Source organism: Pinus tabuliformis, chromosome X (genome assembly GCF_031772625.1).
Source record: "Pinus tabuliformis cultivar Carrire ecotype Pingquan chromosome X, CPIR1, whole genome shotgun sequence".
Classification (NCBI taxonomy): domain Eukaryota; kingdom Viridiplantae; phylum Streptophyta; class Pinopsida; order Pinales; family Pinaceae; genus Pinus; species Pinus tabuliformis.
Genome location: NC_142308.1, coordinates 1,156,901,954 through 1,156,914,908, shown reverse-complemented (window position 1 = coordinate 1,156,914,908; position 12,955 = coordinate 1,156,901,954).

The window sequence follows — 12,955 nt, the reverse complement described above, 5'->3', positions numbered from 1 at the left end:
ATCAAATGCACAACGCATCCAATAAAGAGATGAACACATTTCCATATATATGTTTTAAAAAATATTTTAGTGTTGGAACTTGGCAGGTTCATGCTTCTTCGTGAGACTAATATAAATGTACTATTTCAACGTCATTGGTGGCAGATTTATGCAACATATTTGATCATTTAAGTTTAACAAATTTGCCTTTTCTTTTCCTACAAAGAATTTGCTCTTTATATGTGCTAGAGTTATTGGGATATTATTTAGGAACTAGCATGCATGCAAATCTATATTTTTAAATCCCTAATTCTCATCATTTGCAAATTGTTCATCTGCATCTATGCCAGAAGACAACTTAGCTTCAGAACGTTTGTAAGACAGAAAATGCAAATTTTAGCAAATATGGAGCTAATAATAAACGCCTTGTGGTGTCAGAACATTGTTTTCTTGGTTTCCTTTGAGCAATATCATTAGAGAGCCATATATTCTTCAAATTGGTGAGGGACCTTCAGCCCAACGCATCAGTGGCTTCATGGGATTAAATGTTCCTCTTCCAATGGTGGCAGATTTATTCAACATATTTGATCATTGAAATTTAACAGATTTGCCTTGCCACCACATTCATCTCCTCCAAATTTAACTGAATTTCTTAATGCTGTCTCATTTTCTTCTTGTAATCCTTCGGGAAAGCTTCCTATTTCCACCACAATCTAAGTGAAGATGGAATGGTAGCATTAAGAATTTCTGAAGTCAGTTTGCCCTTGTTTTCTTATTGCTTTGGGAAATAAATTGGGGTTTATTAACATATCCCTAATTATTCACTGCATATCTCTGTACACAAAGCAAGTTCGTTTGGAGGGGCATCAGTTTGAATACAAAGAGTAGTTTGCCCTTATTTATTAATTGTTCGGTTAGGTTGGATAAAGAACCATCTCGAAGATGGAAGCAGAATATTGAAGAAACCAGTTCTGTTTGTAGATTTTGGGAAATCCTCTAAAGACCCAGGATTCGGCATCGACTAGAGAGACAATTTATTTGATATGGTTTATAAACAAAAAGGAATGAGCTCATATAGAGACATAGCAATTGATTTTTAATTGAGTCACTCAAATTCATGTTTCTTTAGGTTGAAGGTAAAGCCACTAAAGTGGAAAAAATTGTGATGCCAATAATTAGAGGGATTGTGATAAGAAATTTAATATTCCAAGAAGAGGAGGTAGTAGTAGATTCTAAATAAATTAGCAATGCAACAACATAAATGTTTGCAACAAATTTAGAGAGATCCACCTTGTTGAATAATGCATACACTACATGGATAATGTATTTGCACACTTTATGCCTTACGGCGTTTACTTTGCAACATCTGGTGCAAATGCTAGTTATTTTTATTTCATGAAATTATAATTATTCTGATTGCTATGAGTATTGATTATTATGATTTTCTTTTTCCATTCAAACTAGATTCTAGATCTTGCTGTGTTTTACATCTGGGTGTTAATCTTTACCAAATTGATCAGTTTAGTTTAAGTATTTGATTGTTGTTCATTCTGATGTAGTATTACTAAATATCTTAAGCTTACAATCTATTTCTTTCTGTGAGATGTTTGAATAGTTACTTGATGTTCATTTACTGTAGCGTTTCTACATGTTGAATGAATTAGTCTCTACAAGTTAGATTTGCTAAGAGTAATTCCCTTTACTTGCATTTCAATTCAGTTCTTTACATAATAGATTAAAGTATATTTTAAAATTCTTTAAATATTTCTTTCAAAATTGTTTTGGATTGAACTTTGAGAATTAGATATTAATCATTGCAACAATTCTGAATCATTTCATTATGAATAGCCTCTGAATTCACTTACATAGACAATGATGCACACTCTTGAAATAAAGAGAATTGCCTTGGTTTGATAACTAATGTAGGTATTAAGGTTGATTTTAATAGTAATCATAATGCACCAAAACTTTGGCATCATTGTCGGGGAGAGTGTTTCAAAGTGATTTCTTTTTTATTTGTTGTAAAAGAATTGGATTTTAAAAACAGGAGGTAAGAACCTGTGTAACCAACAAGTAAAGTGCTTGCTCATCATCCCACCTTTCATCAAATGCATAGAAGTTAAATAGGAGTAGGGGTTTTTTATGAATGACTAGGAATAAAAATATAGAAAAAGATTAGAACCCCCCACCGAAATCCACAAAAACCAAAGGATTGGTGAACCTTGGGATATCAACTTTCATAGACGAAATCATAAGAAAATAAGAATCTCAGGCATCAGTAGGACCCCAGACTATATCTGAAAAAGCCCTACTATAATCCCTTAGGTAGCAGGCTCACCATCTATAGCCTATGTGAGATTCATAGGCAAATTGGAGGATATAAACAAAGATTTCATGTTACAGAAAATTTACATTATGATCCTTTACAAGAGGGAAAATCAGGCAATCTAAGAGAAGGAGAGGGAGAAACCAATGGAACTGGTAATGTAGAGCCACAATTGTCTGAACTAGGATCTCTTGTGATCCTAGGTCTGGGCGGTTTCGCAAAACCACCTCGGATTGAAAATACTCCATTTACTCAGCTAACATCCCCTGAAATCCCCAAAGGATATTAGCACATTTTTGACCAAATGGAAAAACAAGTACCTCAAGGTTAGACCTCAACATTGGAATACCCCATAGTCGACCTAGTAGGCAATGCCCCAATGAAAGCTATTCCCTTGCAAACCATCCGAACCTTTCATGGGACGACCACAGAGGATCCAGATGCTTTCTTATTTGAGCTTGACATCCTATGTAGAGGATACGATTATACCACTAGCCCTCAAAAACTGAAGATGTTCCCTTCTACCCTAAAAGGATCAGCTTTGAGGTGGTTCACGGGTTTATGTGGGTGCACTATTAACTCTTGGGATGACATGAAAACTTATTTTCTCACAAAATATCAGGACTATTGTAGGACTAGGGAACTAAAAGATGAAATACTTAAGATGTCTGCAAAGGATAATGAAACTCTAGAGGAATATGTCGAACGGTTTCACTACAATTTGTAGAGATCCCCTCAATCCACATTACCAAAGGAAGTCTTGAAAGCCATCTTAATTAAAGGAATGGAAGAAGAATGGAAGAAACTCAAAATTTGATGGGGAAGGGAGAAATTTCTCAAGAGGATTATGAATAAATTGTTCGCTTGTGTATCAAGTGTTCGGAAGGTAGCACACGCATCAAGTTAGGAAGCCAAGAACTTATGACTAGAGGAAGAAAACCACACAGTGGAGGCATAATAAGAATGGAAATCAGTAACCTCCTAGAGGACTTCAAGATGGACATCTTGAGCACCCTTACAACATAGTTAGATGTCTTGCAGGCCAAATAGAAATAAGCCTTAGCAGAACAGAATTTGGTTGTTTTTTTCCTAGACTATTGGAAGAAGCACAGTCAATGGGAGTGTCCATTGGACATGGTCCAGACATGCGTTATCTACACCAAGGACCATGCCACTAAGCAATGTTCATCACTTCCAGGGCTGAAAGAAGTTTCTAAAGAAGTAGAAGAAGATACTAACCATTATAGTTAATGAACCAGCTTTGACAATGGCAAGGTCGACCCACAAGTATGTCACTAGAGACATCTTAGTTCTTTCCTTCTTCACCATTTAATAAACAGCAGAATTCTAGAGCAGCATGGCAATGTCATTCAACTTTCTCAAATTGGCAGTCCCAACCATTTCCTATGTCAACTTGGCCAAATCAGTCCTTTCCAGGTAATGGTTGGCCGAATTCTCCTTTTACTACTTTTTGGCAAAGTAATCCATATCCATCCCAGTGGCCTGCCTCTACTTCATGAAATTCGAACTAGTCTCCAAATTGGTAGTGACCTCTAGGGATAAATAATATGCCTATGGGGACATGTCCTTAACCTCAACCTACATTGTCAGCCCCATATCCATTACAACAAAATCCTCAGCCCCTTCTACATCCCCATCTACTATCTCATCTGGTGCAAATTGTTGAAAACTTAGACTATGAAACTAAACAAAAAAAATGCAATTAACTTAGACTACGGTTGAGACACATTATCACTCCTAAGGAAGATAGAGACCAACCACCAATTGAGTTAGAAACCCCACCTATACATACACCATCGACTGTGATTGACACGTAAATAAAACAACGAGAAAATGCACTTGAGCATAAAGATCCAAAAAAACTCATAGTTACTTCTTCCCTGTTCCCTAAAAGATTAACAATACCTAGACCATTTATTTATCCAGACTTTGATCTCATAGGAAAACTGAAAAATATTTGCATTAAAATTCCTCTCCTCCAGGCCATCCAAGATATTCCTATTTATGCTAAAAAAATTAAAGAACTATGTGTGAAAAAGCCTGTGAGGAAGGTAAAAGCTCCACCCACTATTCATGTTGTAGGGACCTTGTATGATTTTCTCTTGGGCAGGGAAACACCGATAAAATATGAATATCCTGGGAATCCCATAGTTACAGTCCAAATATATGGTCGCTCCTTTCCAAACACACTAGTTGACTTGGGTGCAACCATTAACATCTTAACTGTGGAAACTTGTAAGACACTTGGTATCATAGCTCTGGAACCAACCACCACCCTGCTAGAACTTGCTGATCATTCGGTGGTAAGACCAAAGGGAAATTTACAGGATATTATGGTTTATGTTGATTCATGGGAGTACCCAGTGGACTTTCTCATCATAAACCCAAAAAGTCAATTAGATGTGCGCCCTTTAATTTTGGGCCAACCTTGGCTAGCAACAACTGATGTTTACATAGGTTGCCAAGAGGGCAGCATGACCATTTCTAAGGCAAACATTGTAAAAAATATTGTTTTATATCCTCCTCCCAAAACAAGTCTACCCATTGCGAAAATACATAAACAACCACCCTCATACCTGGAAGAAAGAATTTTTTTCACCACTTACAGTAGCACAGGCACTTGAGTTCAAGAATCAGACTGAAGATGATGTAATCAATAACTTTATTAATCAGCCAGCCACATTGAAAAATGTCAAATGTCAAATGATAAAATAAATTCTTGACAGTGAAGCCTTGGAGGACCCTTTGAAAGATATTGATGATCAGCATATCTAGACAAATGTTGTTCATAAAAGAAAGCCTATTGAAATTGAACCAGGCAATATTTGAACATTAATGATAGTCTAGATAGTGACAAACAGGAAAAGATGATTTAGCTTCTGCAAAAATATAAAGGGGCTTTTGCTTGGGACTATCCAGACATGAAGGGAATAGCCCCATAGTTTTGTATGCATCATATCTACAATGAAGAGGATGCTCCTCTTATCAAAAACCTCAACGGAGATTGAATCTGCATCTCAAAGATAATGTAAAAGAAGAGCTACATAAGTTGCTCGATGCAAATTTCATTTATCCCATTTCGGATAGCAAGTGGGTCTCTCCGCAGGTAGTTGTTCACAAGAAAAATGGGAAGTGGTGTATCTGCGTGGATTATCGAAAATTGAACAAGGCCACACAGAAACATCACCTCCCTCTTCTGTTTATTAATCAAGTCCTTGATAGACTGGCAGGAAAAAAATTCTTCTCCTTTCTGCATGGTTTCAATGGCTACAATCAGATCCAAATCACCCCTGAAGACCAAGACAAAACCACCTTTACCTTCCCATGGGGTACATTCACTTACAGAGTGTTACCATTTGGCTTATGCAATGCCCCAGCTACATTTTAGTGGGCCATAATTATTTTTGCTGATCTGATAAATGAAGGGCTTGAAACTTACATGGATGATTTTACCCCATATGGGGATAACTTTGATCAAGCCCTACAGACATTAGAGAAGGTTTTGGAACAATGCATCGCCACTAGGCTGTGTTTAAGTAATCCTAAGTGTCATATGATGATGAGGGAAGGTGTAATCCTAGGACACTACATTTTTGTAGTTGGGATACAGGTTGATCCAGCAAAGATACAGGTAATTCTCCTACTACCTACACCCTGTACTCAGATGGAGGTACGTAGATTCCTTGGATATGAAGGTTATTATCACAGGTTTATCAAAAAAAATTCACAAATTTTTCCACCTTTGTATGCTTTAACAAGAAATATTGACTTTAAATGGTCTGATAAATGTGACACAGCTTTTAAAAATTTGAAGAAATTAGTTTCGACAACACTAGTATTGCGTGGACCCAACTGGGAGTTTCCCTTTCACATCTCTATCGATGCATCAGATGTAGCAATAAGTGTTGTCCTCAGCCAAGAGGAGGAAAGAAAGCCTTATGCTATTTATTATATCATCAAAAATCTTATTGTTGTTGAAATTAATTATACAGTAACATAAAAGGAATTCTTAGTTGTCATTTAGGCCATAAAGAAATTTAGACATTATATAACTGGCTATCAAGTTTTTCTGTATACTGATCATTCTGCCATTAGATATTTTACCAACAAATCCATTACAAATGATCGAGTGACTCGTTGGTTGTTACTTTTGCAGGAGTTTGATATCACCATTAAAGACCGTCCAGGGAAGGAAAACCCAGTTGTGGATTTTCTCTCTCGGGCTCCAAAGATAAATGATTCGTTGGTAGTACATGACTAGTTTCCAGACAAACATTTACTTTTCGTAGCAGTTAAAACACCATCCTATGCTGATGTAGCAATCTATCTGACCATAGGAAGGTTGCCCATACACTTGAAAGTAAGGGAAATGAAATAGATTGTCCAGCACAGTGCCCGATTTTCTTGGATTGGCAGATACCTTTTTCATACATGGTCTGATATGTGCATACGTAGATGCATTCATGAAGATGAAATCTACGACATCCTAAAGGCTTTCCATGATGAGCCCTGCATAGGACACTTTGTAGATCACAGAACTGGCCATAAGGTACTATAGATGGGCTATTATTGGCCCACTATTTTTAAAGACGCTAAGAAATATATCTAGCCTTGTGATAGCTACCAAAGGATGGGTCATCCTAGTCAATCTGACGAAATGTTGTTGCTGCCCCAATTGGTAATAGAACCTTTTGAACGATGGGCATTGGATTTTGTTGACCCATTTCATCCACCATCAAACCAAGAGGCCTACATATTGCTTGCTATAGACTATGTAACAAAGTGGGTAGAAACAGTAGATTTTCCAAGAGCTACAGAAGAAGCTATAATCAATTTCCTTTTTGGGTTATTTCTATGGTATGGTTTACCTAGGGAAGTGGTAACAAATGGAAGGGGGCAATTTGTAGGACATAAGATTACAACCACTCTATGGAACCAGCACATCACACATATAGTCACTTTCCCATATCAAACATAGGTGAATGGGCAAGTTGAAATCACTAATAAGGTCATCAAAGAAAATTTGACCAAGATCGTTTCGACACATGAGTAGGACTAGGTTGCTAGACTGCCAGAGGCCTTGTGGGCCTATCACACAACTTGGCGAAATACTACTAGATATTCTCTGTACCAACTTGTATTTGGAAAAGAACCTGCCTTTCCCATTGAATTTGAAATAAAGACTCTCAGAACAGCCCAGGAAGTGGGATTGGATCTGACAGAGGCCCAAACTAAACGACTTCAAAAAATAAATGAATCAGATGAGGCTCGACTACTTTCTCTACAATGCACTACAATTATTCAGTGGCAAAGGGAAAAGTGGCACGACAGTATTATTAAAAGGAAGATGTTTTAGAAAGGAGACTGAGTGCTCCTCTATGATTCCAGATTCCAAAGACTTTTTGAGAAAGTTACAGACAAGGTGGCTTGGCCCTTATGAAATTCAAGTGGTACACAACATTGGCACTCTCACTCTGACTACCATTGATGAGTCTGCCTATTCTTTTAGGGTGAATGGACATTGGGTGCGTCTTTATCATAAACCACTCACCAAAGAGTCTTTTTTCCAAGAGGTATGTGATGATCCCACTGTGCAAATTTTAGCTATAGGGAGTGATGACCTAACAACTTTACTTTCATAAAAAATTATATTTCTTCAGCTGTAAATAATTTATATATGCTTTTTTCGGTTGGTTGCAATTTATTTTAGGCATCACTATGTAAATATAAGGATTTCTCTGAATTTATTGGGGGTGTGGTTAATAATTGTTTTTCAATCAATTGAACACCTCCAATTTTTCCCTTTTGCATATTTTGTTGTTTAATCAATTGAATAGTTGTTGTTCAATCAATTGAACAGCCTTGATTTCTTATTTTCTTTTATTTTGTTGTTCAATCAATTGAACAACACCAATTTCTTTTGTGCGTTTTGTTGTTCAATCAATTGAATAGCACAAATTTATTTTTGTGTGTTTTGTTGTTCAATCAATCGAACAACACTGATTTATTTTTGTTTGTTTTGATTTTCGATCAATTGAACATCACCGATTTCTTTTTGTGTGTTTTGTTGTTCAATCAATTGAACAACACTGATTTCTTTTTGTGCCTTTTACTATCCAATCAATTGAACAACACCGATTTCTTTTTGTGCCTTTTACTATTCAATCAATTGAACAACACCGATTTCTTTTTGTGTGTTTATTGTTCAATCAATTGAATAACCGCTGTTCAGTTGATTGAACATCTACAACTATGATTTCTTTTTGTTGTTCCATCGTCGATCATTCTTTTTTCCATTTTTCTCTCCCATTTTTTAGTAAAACCATCTCTTTGGATTTGGAATTTGTACCTAAGATAAAAGAAAAAAAGTAATATTAATACCATTATGACTTGTAAAAACTTTCATGGTTATCTTTATTCCAAAGCTGACCTGATTCATCTATATAATGACTGGTTGAATATCTTCTCTTTGGATACATCATAAAATGATTTACTATATTAATACCATGTTAGTTTATCTTTCACACTTTCAATTGATAATTCCCTTTGGTATGATGATATAGGGATAAAATCATAACTTTCATTGGCATTTTTTTACTTCTCACGCCATCCCTAACTCTTAAGGAGTAAATAAGCCTCCCTCTCTTTACAATAAAAATATTAAAATATTAAAATGCAACACACATCTTCTTAAAGATGATAGGGGGTCTCAGCACGAGCCAGCCTACCATGATCATAAGGGTGTAACAAGTGACATTCCATTATGGCCACCACACCAGGGTAATGACCTTCTTGATAGTCAAAACTATCAAAAGGATAGGAGGTCTCATCACGAGCCAGCCTGATCACTTTGTTATATCCTGGTGAATGGAACTATGATTATTTGGTTACCATGCCAGCATAGTGGTCTCTTTATAGCAATGAAAAGGAAAATCATCTAAATACTAAAAGGAGGACTCTAGCTCATTTTTGGGGTTAAAAAGCAACCCTGTCGAGGCTATGAACGCCTGCTGGCAGCAGTGGCTCTGCTTGTGGTATTGAAGTTCTATGTTACATTGCCAAATATTCCTTATCCTATTACTTCCTATTGACTCATTTCTAAAGGTGAATTTACCATTTGAACAACATTTATAACTAAATTAACCAACATGCATGGTAAACTATATCTTTATATGCATTATATCATTATTTTCCGATCAATCGATATGAATAGTAATTAACATTTATCGCGGGTCATGTGTTCATCACCTTTTCCACCTAAGGAAAATATCTCTTCACATAATGATCTAGTCTCTGTTTTATTCCTTTTACGGGCATTTCAAATCTTTTGACATGTACTACTCTGACTGTTTTTGTTGTATTTACACCACTTTGATTGTTGTCTAGCTGCATTTATGAATTCTCGATGCCCTTTCCCTTTTTCCCATGCTTTGTGGTCGTGAACGCCCTTTCCTGATTGGAGGGGGGACGATCTACATTATGGATAGCATGCGTAATGATTATTAAACTGCTTTCTAATTGGAGGGGGGAAGGAATGCATTATGAATGCGTGTGTGTAATAATTATTAAACTATTTTTTGATTGGAGGGGGGAAGGTAAGCATTATGGATAGCATGCGAATTAATTATTAATCTTCTCCAAAAATTGTTCATGAGACAAAGAACACAATTGCCTTTAATATTAATTCTAAAACAATGTCACTTCTCTATTAATAACTTTAACATTTGTATACGGTTTACGGTGTTGTTCCAAACTGTCAAATTGTGAGAAGAGCGCATGAAAAAGTGCAAGTGAGCCAGCTACTGAGAAACAACAACCATGGGAGGAAATGCCATCCGCAATGAACCTATAGTACTATGAGTATCAGAACAGGATCAAGAAATTATAGAGTGCGTTGGCTGGCTTCAATACCTGACCAAATTACAGGGATTCCATGAGGAAATAACACTTGAATTTTTGCAGAATCTACAGAATGGGTGCATGACAATGAAAGGCAGAAACATAACAGTTTCTAAAGTAGCTATAGCTGAATTCTCTGAACTTCCAGCAGAAGGCACAAGATGGATAGATAACCATATTCTTCTATAGGACGCAGTCGTAGTATTCCAAGACCCAAATGAACGATTGGTATGCAAAGGCAAAGGGATTCACCCCACAACTTTAAAGAAACCATGGAAGGAATTGGAGACCATTTTTCATAGGCATATCACTTATGACAGACATCAAGATGTGGTAAAACCTCAACAACTCAATTTGTTAGCTATTCTGAAGCATAAAATTACAGTTAATTTGCCATCTTATTTAAATTATTTAGTGCATGATGCTGCTAGTTGGGCTAGGAAGGCTAAGGACCCATATTTTGTCATCAGGCATCATGGTTTGATCAAATTAATCATCATTCATGGATTGGGCTAGCAACAATTAACCTGAGATAACCTTGTAAATCCTTCCTTAACCCCACCAGAAGAAAACCCAGAGACTAAATAGCAGGAGGTAAGGGTAACATGTCCAAAAAGGACAAGAAAAAGAAGGAATCCTTCTTTGGCCTCAAGCCTAGTAAAGCGTAGGTGCTCTATTATGATAAAATCACAGAAGCCCACCCCAATTCCAATAAAAGAAGTAGGGACATCTCACATGCCCTCACCAAGTCCACAAGATGACTTTTTGCAGGAATATGAGGAAGAAGTGGCTCGAGTATTGGAGAATATGGGGACATAGTGTGATGAAAGAGAGCCATATGGAAACTCAGAAGGGAAAAATCATGCCCTTAACTAGTCTGCCTCTAACAGTAGTTCTGGCCATGCTAAAACTTTTCCATTTGCTGATAATTTGGAGGGTCAAAGGGAATCAGTTCCCTCTATGAATGAGCCCTTTGAGAAAGAGGACCATGCAGAGGAAACCCTCAGGGATGGAAATCAAATAGAGGTTATTGTTCGATTAGAATGCCCAGTGAATTAAAACCCTACAGAAGAAACCCTGGACGATGAAAATAAACTAGGGTATATTGTCTTAATGAAGTCCCTAGAGGACAAGGCCCATGTAGAAGAAGACTTTGAAAATGATAATCAGTCAAGAGATACTATTCCATTCGAGTCCCTTGATAGAGAAGCCCATGAAGAAAAAGACTTGGAAGACAAGAATCCATTGGGAGACACTCTTCTAGTGGAACCTTATCTTGATATTGGCACAACTCCTGCTGAATCCGAAATAAACACAATTGTGCCACCGCCGATCAAAAACCCCATGATGAAGAAAACGTATAAGGATAGATTGAGGAAGTTTCTTAAGAAGTACAGGAAGCAAAAGAAAACAGTTAAGAAACCAAGAGAATCGTTAAAGGAAGTAGTTAGGGTCCGGAAACTGAAAGTGGAATTGGAAACTATAGGGACCCAAATAGAACACTGTTCTTTGGAGGATATTGAAACCCAAATTGAGAGTCATTGTTTTTGTTCAAAAGGGACCCAAACAAAACAATGTCCTTTGAAGAATAATGAGACTCGGACTAAAGGTCCTTGCCTTTTCTCAATGGAAACCCAAATGGACTTTATGAGGAGAATACTTAGGAAGATTGATGTATTCCCCAAGGAACAGTTGAAGTTGTTGTTCAAATTGATTTGAAGGAAATGCCCAAGTGGATTGTTGTATATCCTGAGAAGCGGCTGAAGCTGTTGTTCAAACTGATTCAATGGTAACACAGGATGATGAAACTCAGACAATGGAAACACCTCACTACGTTCCTATTGTAAGGGAAGTTGTTATCATAAAATTGCAAAATGAGCTAACCAAGATCCAATAGGAGTTGGCTGAACATAAGGAAGAAGTAGTGTCATTACAGGTACACTAGGAATTGTGGAAGAAATTTGTGGCACTTACTGTAACAGAAGATGAGACTTTCGCCAATTTCAAAGATGAGCAGAATAAAGTAGAGAAAGCACAAGCCAGGTTGCAGAAGGCCAATGAGAAAATTGAAACTATTTTTTCTCTTTACTCTGATGTGTTTCCTTGTCGATCACCTACCACCAATTTCGTACTATTCTTGTTAGAAATATACCTCTTACTGAAAGTTAAATCCATCAGGGCTGGTAAGTTAGCAGAATTCAAGACCACTCTAGACTTTGTCAAATGTTTCAAGAAAAAAAATGAATAGGTACAATGCCTTTTATGTGAATTATACTACATAATTTTTTCTTGGAGGATGAACTGGATAGTAATCCTAGCCCCTTCATTGGGGAAATGCAATTTCAAGTTTTTATCTCTTTGGCTACCAATCAGATTAAATGGGCTAAAGCCTATAACACTTTTCAAAAAAGGGAATATGGTATAGACTTATGGGTCACGGGAGAAGCCACAAAACCCCTACATATTTCTGTCTAGCATAAATAGTTCATGAAATGAACAGGAGTCATGGCTCAATTAGGACCACCCCATATAGATATCATACATGCAGGAAATGAATACTTTCAAGAAATTAAGGGGGAAGCTTTGTTAGCAGCAAGACAAAGATGGGAAGCTTGCAATAACAATGTTAGGAACAGGGAGCCATTTGGGTATAGAAATTTCAAAGCTACCTCTACTTGCCTACACAGATACAACAATATGGTCCTAAGTATGGGCCCTGACTGGATAGGA